We start from the raw sequence: 11,216 nt of genomic DNA, 5'->3' as shown, positions 1-11,216 counted from the left end.
AAAAGAAAAGAAAAATTTAAAAAATTTGCTGGGCGTGGTGGCTCGTGCCTGTAGTCCTAAATACTTGGATGACTGAGGCAGGAGGATTGTTTGACTACGGGAGGTCAAGGCCAATGACTGTGCCAGAAAAAGAAAGAACAAGTACAGTTAGGCCAATTAGGAAACAAATGACAGATTAAAACCCAACCACACTAATAATCATATTAAATATAAATGTTCTAAATACACAGTCAATTCCTCAGAGACTGTCAGACTGGATAAAATAGCAGGACCCAACTAAATTCTGTTAATTATTTGTGAAAGACCGAAACTGCAAACCACCTAAAATATACACCGACAGATAAATGACAAGTAAATCAATGTACATCCATACAATGGAATTCTACTCAGCAATAACAAGGAATGAACAATTGATTCACACAATGGATGAATCTCAAAAATAATTATGCTGAAAGCAAGATGCCAGACAAAAAAAGAGTACATTGTATGATTTCATGGATGAGTTGAACAATTCGCCTCTCAGATGTATTCAATCAAAAAATTTGTCCCTGGAGATTTAAACTAAAATATACTAAAAACAAAAGTTAAACATAATGTTACTTAACAGGAAATTGTTCTGACACATACACTAAAAGGGAATTAAAAACATTATTTCCAAATCAATCACACCACATAAATTTAACCAAATACGAGTCCAACATATTATGATGAATTTCTTCATGGTCTTGCACTTTGCTTTGCATTTATTTCAAAAACATTGGATGTTTTGGGTATGTATGCCAAGATGTGGTATGATCTGTGCTCAACTAGACATTGCAAAATAGGTGGCAGGGTTTGGGCAGAACAGTCACCAACAATTTCCAAATAACCAATAGCTGGCTGATGAGTGTATACACGATACCAAAAGCCCATTATTTCTCTCCCCAGAGCATGGCTACCGTGATACTTGATTTCATGGCTGAAACAGGACTCACTGATTTGCAAGTAATGACCTAAACCACTAAGCTCTATCAGAGGTAGTTCAAAGTAATGCTTGCATACTTTGTGACATAAATTGAAGACCCTGACCACAGTATGGAATGAAATTCCAATAATAGCAGTAGTTGCTCTCTCTGTGACTTCCACTAACCATAACAAGGGAAGATGAAGCCACATACTCAGGAAAATGTTGGATTCTGTGAAAAAATATTCCTTTTGAAGAGAGACGCATGCTGATTGGCAACTGCAGTGAACAAATTACCACCCACAGTAAGGGATAGTGATATGAGGAATATTTAGGAGGCATAGATAACAAATTACACTGCTTCAAGGAGTCAATGATTGGCAGGTTTAAAGTGTTGACAACAGGTTGCAATGTATCTTGAAATAAAGCATCTATCCATTGGGAGAGGTGAAATACAAATTTTCTCAAAAGTAGAACCACTAAAAAAATAAAATTTGAGGTCAGGCATATGGTGTCTCACGCCTGTAATCCCAGCACTTTGGGAGGCTGAGGTGGGTGGATCATGAGGTCAGGGGTTCGAGACCAGCCTGACCAAGATGGTGAAACCCCATCTCTACTAAAAATACAAAAATTAGCTGGGCGTGCTGGTGCATACCTGTAATCCCAGCTACTCATGAGGCTGAGGCAGGAGAACCTGGGAGGCGGAAGCTGTAGTGAGCTGAGATTGCACCACTGCGCTCTAGCCTAAGTGACAGAGTAAGACTCCATCTCAAAAAAATAAAGCAAAATAAAATAAAATTTGAATTTGACCAACCACAATTAAGGTATTTCATTGGTAAGACTCGCAAAGACAAATTGTTTAGTTGATCCAATTCCATTTATATAAAATTTTAGAAAATGCTAACTAATCTATAGTGACAGACTGCAGATTAGTAGTTGCCCAATAAGAAGCAAGGAATGGATTATAGATAGTCATGAGGAAACTTTTGAGAGTTACAGATCTGTTCATTATCACAGTCTATTATATTCTAATCATACTTTAATAAAACTATATAAAAATTTTAAAATGTAAGCAACATCATATCACTCTTTCACTTAAAATCCTCCTTGTCTCACTGAGGAAAAAAGCCAGCTCTGATAATGGCCTACAAGGCATTGTATGGTGGATTCTCCATGACCTCTCTCCCTCCTACTCACTCTCCAGCCACACAGGCCTCCTCGCCTTTCTTTGAAATGCCAAGCATGCAAACCATCTCAGGGCCTTTACAATTGATATTTTCTTTGCCCATGTTTCTCCCAGATTGCCTCAAGGCTTGCTCTCCCCCTCCTTCAGGTCTTTGCTCAAGTACAATCTCAGTGAACTTTCCCTGGATCATTCTATTTATAATTGCAACCCCTCCCAAACTTCTATGCCCTTTAGTTGATATATTTTTCTCCTAGCACTTATCATCATCTAACATACTACAGTCAGCACTCTGTATCTGTGGGTTCTACATCCATGGATTCAACCAACTATGGATGGAAGATGTATTTTAAAACTTTTAAAATAATACAAATTTTTAAAATACAGTATAACAGCTATTTGCCTAGATTTGCTTTGTATTAGATATTATAAATAATCTAGAGATGACTTAACAGTATACAGGAAGATGCATGTAGATTATATGTGAATATTATATATGCTATTTTATGAAAGAGACTTGGTTATTTGCAGATTTTGGTATCTGTGTGGGTCCTGGAACTAATCCCCAATATATATGTGACTATATATATTTTGCACATTCATTTTGTTGTCTTCTCATCAGAATTTCTTCTCATCAGAAATTAAGCTGTATGAGGGCAAAGGCTTTTGTATGCTTTGTGTACTGCTGCATTACTCAATACCTACTAGTACACTGCCTGGCAAACAGTAGGCTCTCAATAAATATTGGTTAAATGAATGAATGAGTATGATTTGTTACAAGGATTAAAATCAAAAGGATATATACACACCTGGCTTATGTAAGGTAAATCAAATTGCTGTATCTAAATTCTTGTGTATGAAAGTGAAAATGTCTTAAAAATTCAGGGACAGATAATTCTATCTTCATTTGCCTTAACCTTATATAAAATTTAAAATAAAAGCCAAAACACTAAAGATCTTTTAGGCCACATGCCTTTTTATAAAGGTACACATAATCTCACTTGGCAAATCTTTAACAGCTGCCAGGAGAAAAAAAGGTCAGACACTCTGCCACAGATACCATGACTCAGCTGAGATCCACAACAAGGAACTGGATAATTTTTCCATTTCAACAGGCTCTGGCCATTTCCCCAGGATCCTAAGAAGATAAAGGGCAAGTCTTAATTCTTTTATTCCAATAAGATGAAGTACTAGATATTTGCACAGTCAGGTACGCTAACTCTCAGCTGATGCGGGATAGCCTGGAAGCCCCCTGAGTTACCTCATGCAAAGACTGGTGTTAAATCATTCCAGTCACTTGGTTACTCAGAGTGAGACTTGGCATTTTCTTACATGCCTCACCATGGTCACCTCAGTGAACAGTGAGAATAAGGGCTAAGGCACACTGTGCATTCTCTGTGACAATGATGAATTGCAACCATATTTGGAGAGTAGTAGCTTGTTTCTAGCCTTCAAAAACCCCTCCCTCTAGCAACTAGCAGGCACTCAGAAAATCTGACCCCTGAAAGAGCTGCTGTAAATTTACTTGGGAAGCCTGCTTCTCAGTGTGAAGCAACAAAGCATGTGGAATAGGATGCCTGGTTGCAGATCCCTTAGGCCTCTCCAATTTCCAAATCCCAGAGTAATAGCTGCTCCTAGGAACTTGAGCACTCTGTGACTGGATACTACTTGGCAGACACCTCTTAGAATTTAGAATGGGGAAAAGATCACTTTGTCTCAGTAAGTATAAACAATACAAAGAAGAATGTGGAGCTGGTTACAGTCAAGCATTTCCAGATGCTATAATATTTCAGAGTAACAACCAAGATGATGTCCTGATTAAAACGAGGAGGTAAAAGTGGGAGAAAAATACATATTCTCTCCCCAATAAAGGGAGATATTATTACTTATCCGACTATATATATATAGACGGTGGTGGGGGGGGGAGCGTGTAGTCTCGCTCTGCTACCCAGGCTGCAGTGCAGTGGCATGATCTTGGCTCACTGCAATCTATGCCTCCCTGGTTTAAGCTATTCTCCTGCCTCAGCCTCCTGAATAGCTGGGATCACAGGTACATGCCACTACGCCCAGCTAATTTTTGTATTTTTAGTAGAGACAGGGTTTCACCATGTTGGTCATGCTGGTCTTGAACTCCTGACCTCATGATCCACCCTCCTCGGCCTCCCAAAGTGCTGGGATTACAAACGTGAGCCACCGCACCTGGCCGTCCATTATATTATTATTGATACATTATTATTGATACATTATTTATTGCTGCCTGGATTATTTCAATACTCTCCTAACTAGTCTCTCTGGTTTACTCTTGTCTTCTACCCTAATCTGTTTTTAACATAAGCAAGCCACAGTGATTCTTTTAAAGCACACATCTGATTATTTCATTCCTCTGCTCAAAATCTTCTACAGGCTGCCAATTTTATAAAGGCACTTCTAACAACAACAACCAGTGTTCCCTTTACTTGAAATGTCCTTCCTTCAACCATACAATGGCAAAAATCCCTCACTCCTTCAAGACTTTATTCAAATGCCACCCTCCCAATTTTCTGTTTTCCAGAATGGCCTGTGCTCTACCTTTTTTTTCCCGATAGCATCTGTCACCTTCTAACCTACTACATAAATCATGTTTATTGTCTGTTTCTTCTCCTCTAGAGTGAGCTCTAAGAAGTATCCCAGGCTCAAGCGATCCTCCCACCTCAGCCTCCTAAAGTGCTGGGATTACAAGCATGAGCCACCACATTCAGCTAATATTTGTATTTTTTTGTAGAGACAGGGTTTTGCCATGTTGCCCAGGCTGGTTTCAAACTCCTGGGCTCAAGCAATCCACTCACCTCAGCCATCCAAACTATTAAGAAGAAAGTTGTGAGCCACTGCATCCAGCATCTAATACTACTTTCTGAAGTTCCAAATTGTTCATCTATTGATTTTCATTTGGCTGGTTTGTAATTTTGTACTATAAACTTACCTTCAGTGAAACTTTAATTATGAAAATCCTATGCTACCTGATTTGAGGGTATGTCACTTAAAAGAAGCATTAAGTTTGTTTCTGAGAGATGAGCCACGGTTATTACCAGCCCAGAGCCAGCTTCTAGACCACACAAAGAGGATAGGCCCCAACCCCAAATTTCAGATAAGTGAAGGCTTACAGGTAGAAATTTTCTAGGGAGACATCTTTTCTTTATTAAAAGTTGTACTTAAAATCCAGATGAGATGAAGAAAGTACTTTTTATCTGTACATGCCAGTGGTTTTCCTAGTCCGTTCTTGCACTGAGGGTGAAGCCCTTTGAGGGTCCTAATTGTATATAGGGGTCTCAATTCTAATTGCTTACTCTAAACAAACCAAGAACTCTTCTTTTTTTCCCCTCAATGTTATCGAGACTTGCACATCTCTTCCCTGACACCATTTTTGGAAGCTTCAAAGCTTGCTCCCATAGTTATTATTATTTCTTTTTTTAGGTTCAGGGGTACATGTGAAGGATATATAGGTAAACTTGTGACACAGGGGTTTGTTGTATAGGCTGTCTCATCACCCAGGTATTAGGCCTAGTACCCAATAGTTACTTTTTCTACTCTTCTCCCTCCTCCCTTTCTCCACCCACAAGTAGACCCCTCTGTCTGTTGTTTTCCTTTCTTTGTGTTCATGAGTTATCTTCATTCATCTCCCACTTATAAGTGAGAACACGCAATATTTGGTTTTCTGTTTCTGTGTTAGCTTACTTAGGATCATAGCCTCCAGCTCCACCCATGTTCTGGCAAAAGACATGATTTAGTTCTTTTTTATGGCTGCATAGTATTTCATGATATATATGTACCACATATTCTTTACCCAATCTATCATGAATGGGCATTTACATTGATTCATGGCTTTGCTAATGTGAACAGTTCTGTAATAAACATTCATATGCATGTGTCTTTATGGTAGAATGATTTATAGTCCTCTGAGTATATACTTAGTAATGGAACAGCTCAGTGAAATGGTAGTTCTGCTTTTAGCTCTTTGAGTAATCCCCAGACTGTTTTCCACAATGGTTTAACTAATTTACACTCCCACCAACAGTGTATAAGTGTTCCCTTTCCCTCCACAACCTTGCCAGCACCTGTTATTTTAAAAATTTTTAACAATAGCCATTCTGCCTGGTGTGAGATGATATCTCATTGTGGTTTTGATTTGCAGTTCTCTAATGCTCAGTGATATTGAGCTTTTTTTCATATGCTTGTTGGCCGCATGTATGTCTTCTTTTGAAAAGTGCCTGTTCATGTCCTTTGCCCACTTTTTAGTGGGGTTGTTTTTCTCTTGTAAATTTGTTTAAGTTCCTTACAGATGCTAGATATTAGGCCTTCATCAGATGCAGCCTACAAATATTTTCTCCCATTCTGTAGTTTGTCTGTTTATTCTGTTGACAGTTTCTTTTGTTGTGTGGAAGCCATTAAGTTTAATTAGATCCCACTTGTCAAATTTTGCTTTTGTTGTGACTGCTTTTAGTGTCTCCGTCATAAAATATTTGCCCATTCATGTGTCCAGGATGGTATTGCTTAGGTTGTCTTCCAGGGTTTTCACAGTTTTACATTTAAGTTTTTAATCCATCTTGAGTTGATTTTTGTATATGTGTACAGGAGGGAGTACTATGTAGCTTCAGTCTTCTGCATATGGCTAGTCAGTTATCCCAGCACCATTTATCGAATAGGGTGTCTTTTCTCCATTGCTTGTTTTTGTCAGCCTTGTCAAAGCTCAGGTGGTCATGGGTGTGTGGCCTTATTTCTGGGCTCTCTATTCTGTTCTATTGGTTTATGTCCCTGTTTTTGTACCAGTACCATATTGTTTTGGTTACTGTAGCCCTGTAGTATAGTTTGAAGTTGTGTAACATGATGCCTCCAGCTTTATTCTTTTTGCTTAGGATTGCCTTGGCTATTTGAATCTTTTTTGGCTTTATATGATTTTTAAAATAGTTTTTTCTAGTTCTGTGAAGAATATTCTTGGAAGTTTCATAGGAATAGCATTGAATCTATAAATTGCTTCAGGCAGTATGGCCATTTTAATGATATTGATTCTTCCTATCCATGAACATGGTATGTTTTTCCATTTGTTTGTGTCTTCTGTGATTTCTTTGAGCAGTGTTTTGTAACTCACAATGTAAAGATCTTTCACCTCCCTGGTTAGCTGTATTCCTAGACATTTTATTATTTTGTGGCAATTGTGAATGGGACTGTCTTCCTGATTTGGCTCTCAGCCTGGCTATTGTTGGTGGATAGGAATGTTAGTGCTTTCTGCTAGCAGTTGATTTTGTATCCTTAAACTTTGCTGAAGTTATCACCTGAAGAAGCTTTTGGGCAGAGACCATGGGGTTTTCTACACATAGAATCATGTCATCTGTAAACAGAGGTAGTTTAACTTCCTCTCTTTCTATTTGGTGCCCTTTATTTGTTTCTCTTGCCTGACTGCTCTGGCTAGGACTTCTACTCCCATTGATTAGGTGTTGTTTTGGGTCCCTTTGATTTGGGTCCCTCGGGGTTTTCCTTATGTTCTGCTAAAATTAGCTATGTATTTAAAACAATAATGATAATACCTAACAATTACTGAGAGCTAATCGGGCTTGGTTGAAAGCTAATTTGTCCAACTGGCAGCCCATAGGCCACATGCTGTCCAGAACAGCTTTGAATGGTGCTCAATACAAATTTGCAAGCTTTCTTAAAACACTATGAGGTGTTTTGGGTTTTTTTTTTTTTTTTTTTTAAAGTTCATCAGCTATCATTACTGTATTTTATATGTAAGAAGAAGACAATTCTTCCAATATGGCACAGGGAAGCCAAAAGATTGGCCTGTAAAACTATAACAACCCTGATTTAAAGCATTACATGTAGTATCTCACACCCTATGAAGTTGGGACTATTATTATCCCCTTTATTTGGGCAAGGAACCGGAGGCAAAGAAATGCTACATAGCTTTCCTTAAGATAAAGTAATAACATTTCTTGAAGGCCTATCTAACTTAAATTTTCTTTACCCTGGGACTTTCTTGTTGTGGTGCTTCATCCTCAAATGATTTAAAAGGCAAGTATCCTAAAAATCAAGCACATTTTATATGGCCTAACTTCAGGGATGAGAGGATAGCAATAAGTACCCTAGGGACTGGAGCAAATCTTTGACACAGGCACAAATGCTGGGGAGCAGGCCTGCTATGATAGAGACTAAGGAAACAGTATGCTCCCACCAAATTGTTTAGTCGTGACCACCTTGACTACTATTGCCACTACCAACCCTATATCAGGACACAATAAAGACAGAGCTATCTTGCCTGGTGCAAGATAATCCCAGCTCTTAGGGAGGTAGAGGTGGGAGGATAGCTTGAGCCTAGGAGTTTGAGATCTGCCTGGGCAATATAGTGAGACCCTGTTCTCCACAAAAAGGGGGGTGGGGGGAGAGAGCTATCTTGATCCACACAAAAAATAAAGAGGTACAAATCATCTCTACACTGAACAATCCTGAATCCTTTCACTACATTATATCAGAAGAGACCACCAGCAATGGAAAGGAAGCATGATTCAGTCCCCAGCAGATTACACCAGACAAATCTAAACATCTCTGCCACATGTTCCTGCAACAGTTAAAACTTACAGTGAAAAGAAACAAACACAGGTCTAAACTTCTCAAATGCCAAGCCCAAGATATCATGAATTTAGTAGACCAAGAATACTTGGAAGGAATCAAGAGTTTTAAAGAAAAGACATAAAGAAAGAGGGGAAATTGGCCAAATATACGCCAGTACAATCTCCTCCCCTGGAATAATTTATGTGATATAGGCCGAAGTTCTCTTCATGGCAGGGAACCTATCTCCATCCCAAATCTCAAGATGAGGAAAGGAATTTCCACCACACCTTAGTAAATTTGCCCACCACCAAGAAAATGAGATAATTCTGTCTTTGATTATTTGCAGTCGGTATTCACACAGTTCTAATAGAATCAACCTGGTAAAAGAGACAGGAGAAAAATTTAAAAACCTTAGATTGGGCACTGCCTCAGATTCTGGGCAAGGCTATATTTCCAGTGCCTAGGACAGTGCCTGACACATGGTTATTATTTGGAGAATTAATGAATGGGAGAGACTGGGGAATTAAGGAAAGGGATATAATGGTTTCATAATACATTCTTAAAGTAGTACATTTTTGGTAATCAAAGGAAAGCAGCCAATGAGACTATAAGATTTTTTTCTCTGAATAGAGTATACTTCTACTACTGAGGCCCGCCCAAACATGAGCCTTGGAACTAGTTAGTACAGGCTGCCTCTGATTACACATTGTCTGGGAAGTTGTGATATATTTGGTTTGTCTTTACTAGTTCCCATGGCCTCTGGATTTCTCTGGAAGCTCCAAATTATAAGCCCATTCATGGGTTACATTTCTAGACCAGTTGCTTTGAGAGCTAGTGGTTGAAAGGAAATACAAAATGTCCTGTAATCACTTTATATGTTGACCCAATACATACATAGTTTAATGAGGTACTAATACAAACTTTAATCTGTTACTAATACAGATTAAACCCTGTATTAGTAACAACATTTTTTTTTTTTTTTTTTTTGAGACACTGTCACCAGGTGCCAGGCTGGAGTGTAGTAGTGCAATCTTGGCTCACTGCAACCTCCACCTCCTGGGTTCAAGCAATTCTCCTGCCTCAGCCTCCCGAGTAGCTAGGACACCACACCCAGCTAATTTTTGTGTTTTAGTAGAGACAGGTTTCACTATGTTGGCCAGGATGGTCTCAATCTCTTGACCTCATGATATGCCTCTCAAAGTGCTGGGATTACAGGTGTGAGCCACTGCGCCTGGCTAGTAGCAATTCTTTTCTACCTCTTCCCTCAATAAATTGCCTAGCTATCTGGCCTGTGCCCAAATTTCCATAGCGGAAAAGATTAGAACACAGTTTAGTTTCTACGAGGCAGCCATGGGTACAGATGCTACATAAGGACCAGGCCCCCACTTTCAATAGATCACTATTGTGGTCATTTTTATTGTTGTTGTTTTTATCTATTTATTATTCTGTTTTTTCTTTTGCTCTCAATTTTTTATTTTTTAATTTCTTTTGTATTATTTGTCACATGCCATGATCAGGAACACAGTCTTTTTGAGACAGGGTTTTACTCTGTCATCCAGGCTGGACTGCAGTGGTGCAACCTTGGTCCACTGTAGACTTGACCTCCTAGGCTTAAGTGATCCCCCAAGCATACCCTCCCAAGTAGCTGGGAATACAAATGCACACCACCACACCTGGCTAAATTTTGTTATTATTTCACAGAGATAAGGTCTCACTATGTTGCCCAGGCTGGTTGTGAACTCCTGGGCTCAAGTGATCCTCCTGCCTCAGCCTCCCCAAATGCTGGGATTACAGGCGAGGGCCATCACACCTGGCCCACAGTTATTTTTTAATGACAAGTAATTGCAAGGTTCTGTCAGGCACTTAAAATACTCAAAAAGGTGTAAGCATATTCAATCCTTGGTGTTCAGAGGTCCATAGCTCAAGACACTATGATACGTGAGGAAGAGAACTCAAGCAACATATTTTGGCACAGGTAGTCAGTGGCACAGAAGCTTAGGAGGCTTCCAAGAGAAAGGCAGAAGATCTGAGGAATTCAGAATCCACAGCAGAGAGAGTTACTGGAAATACCGTGACGGCAAATAAATATGCAAGAGGACTAGAAAACAATCAGTCTAGGTTGAAGGAAAAAATGAGAAGGCTCTAGAAGAAATGTTTCTAGAAGGATGGAGTAGGGTGGGAGGAAGATCAGATTAGAAGATTAAAGCATCTAATGTAATATACTGAAAAACATTTTGCAAGTCGGATAGAAAATTTGGGGTGAATAAATGATGCTACGTAGAACGTAAAGAAATGCAAGTGAGACAATTATTACCCTCAGGAAGACAAAAAGTCACAAAACAAAACATATAATCCTAATGCACAATGACTCCATTAGAAATAATATTAAGTTGGCCGGGCGCGGTGGCTCAAGCCTGTAATCCCAGCACTTTGGGAGGCCGAGGTGGGTGGATCACGAGGTCAAGAGATCGAGACCATCCTGGTCAACATGGTGAAACCCTGTCTCTACTA

General features: G+C 39.2%; 1 protein-coding gene across 11 annotated transcripts in view; it reads right to left on the bottom strand.

Moving 5' to 3' along the window:
* MAST2 (microtubule associated serine/threonine kinase 2) overlaps positions 1-11,216 on the bottom strand; it is a 250,465-nt gene that overhangs the window by 76,465 nt on the left and 162,784 nt on the right. For 2 of the 11 annotated variants that reach the window (XM_037742880.1, XM_037742878.1), the window contains exon 1: positions 9,392-9,396. The exons of the other annotated variants lie outside the window; for them this stretch is intronic. The gene's annotated coding sequence lies outside the window, so the exon portion shown is untranslated. Of the gene's footprint in view, positions 1-9,391; positions 9,397-11,216 lie in introns of those variants that run through there. 11 annotated transcript variants of the gene reach the window in all.

The sequence above is a fragment of the Cebus imitator genome, unplaced genomic scaffold, assembly GCF_001604975.1.
Source record: "Cebus imitator isolate Cc_AM_T3 unplaced genomic scaffold, Cebus_imitator-1.0 Scaffold129, whole genome shotgun sequence".
NCBI classification, from domain to species: Eukaryota; Metazoa; Chordata; class Mammalia; order Primates; family Cebidae; genus Cebus; species Cebus imitator.
The sequence above is the reverse complement of the archived record's forward strand: the minus strand, read 5'-3'. Positions and strand labels throughout refer to the sequence as shown.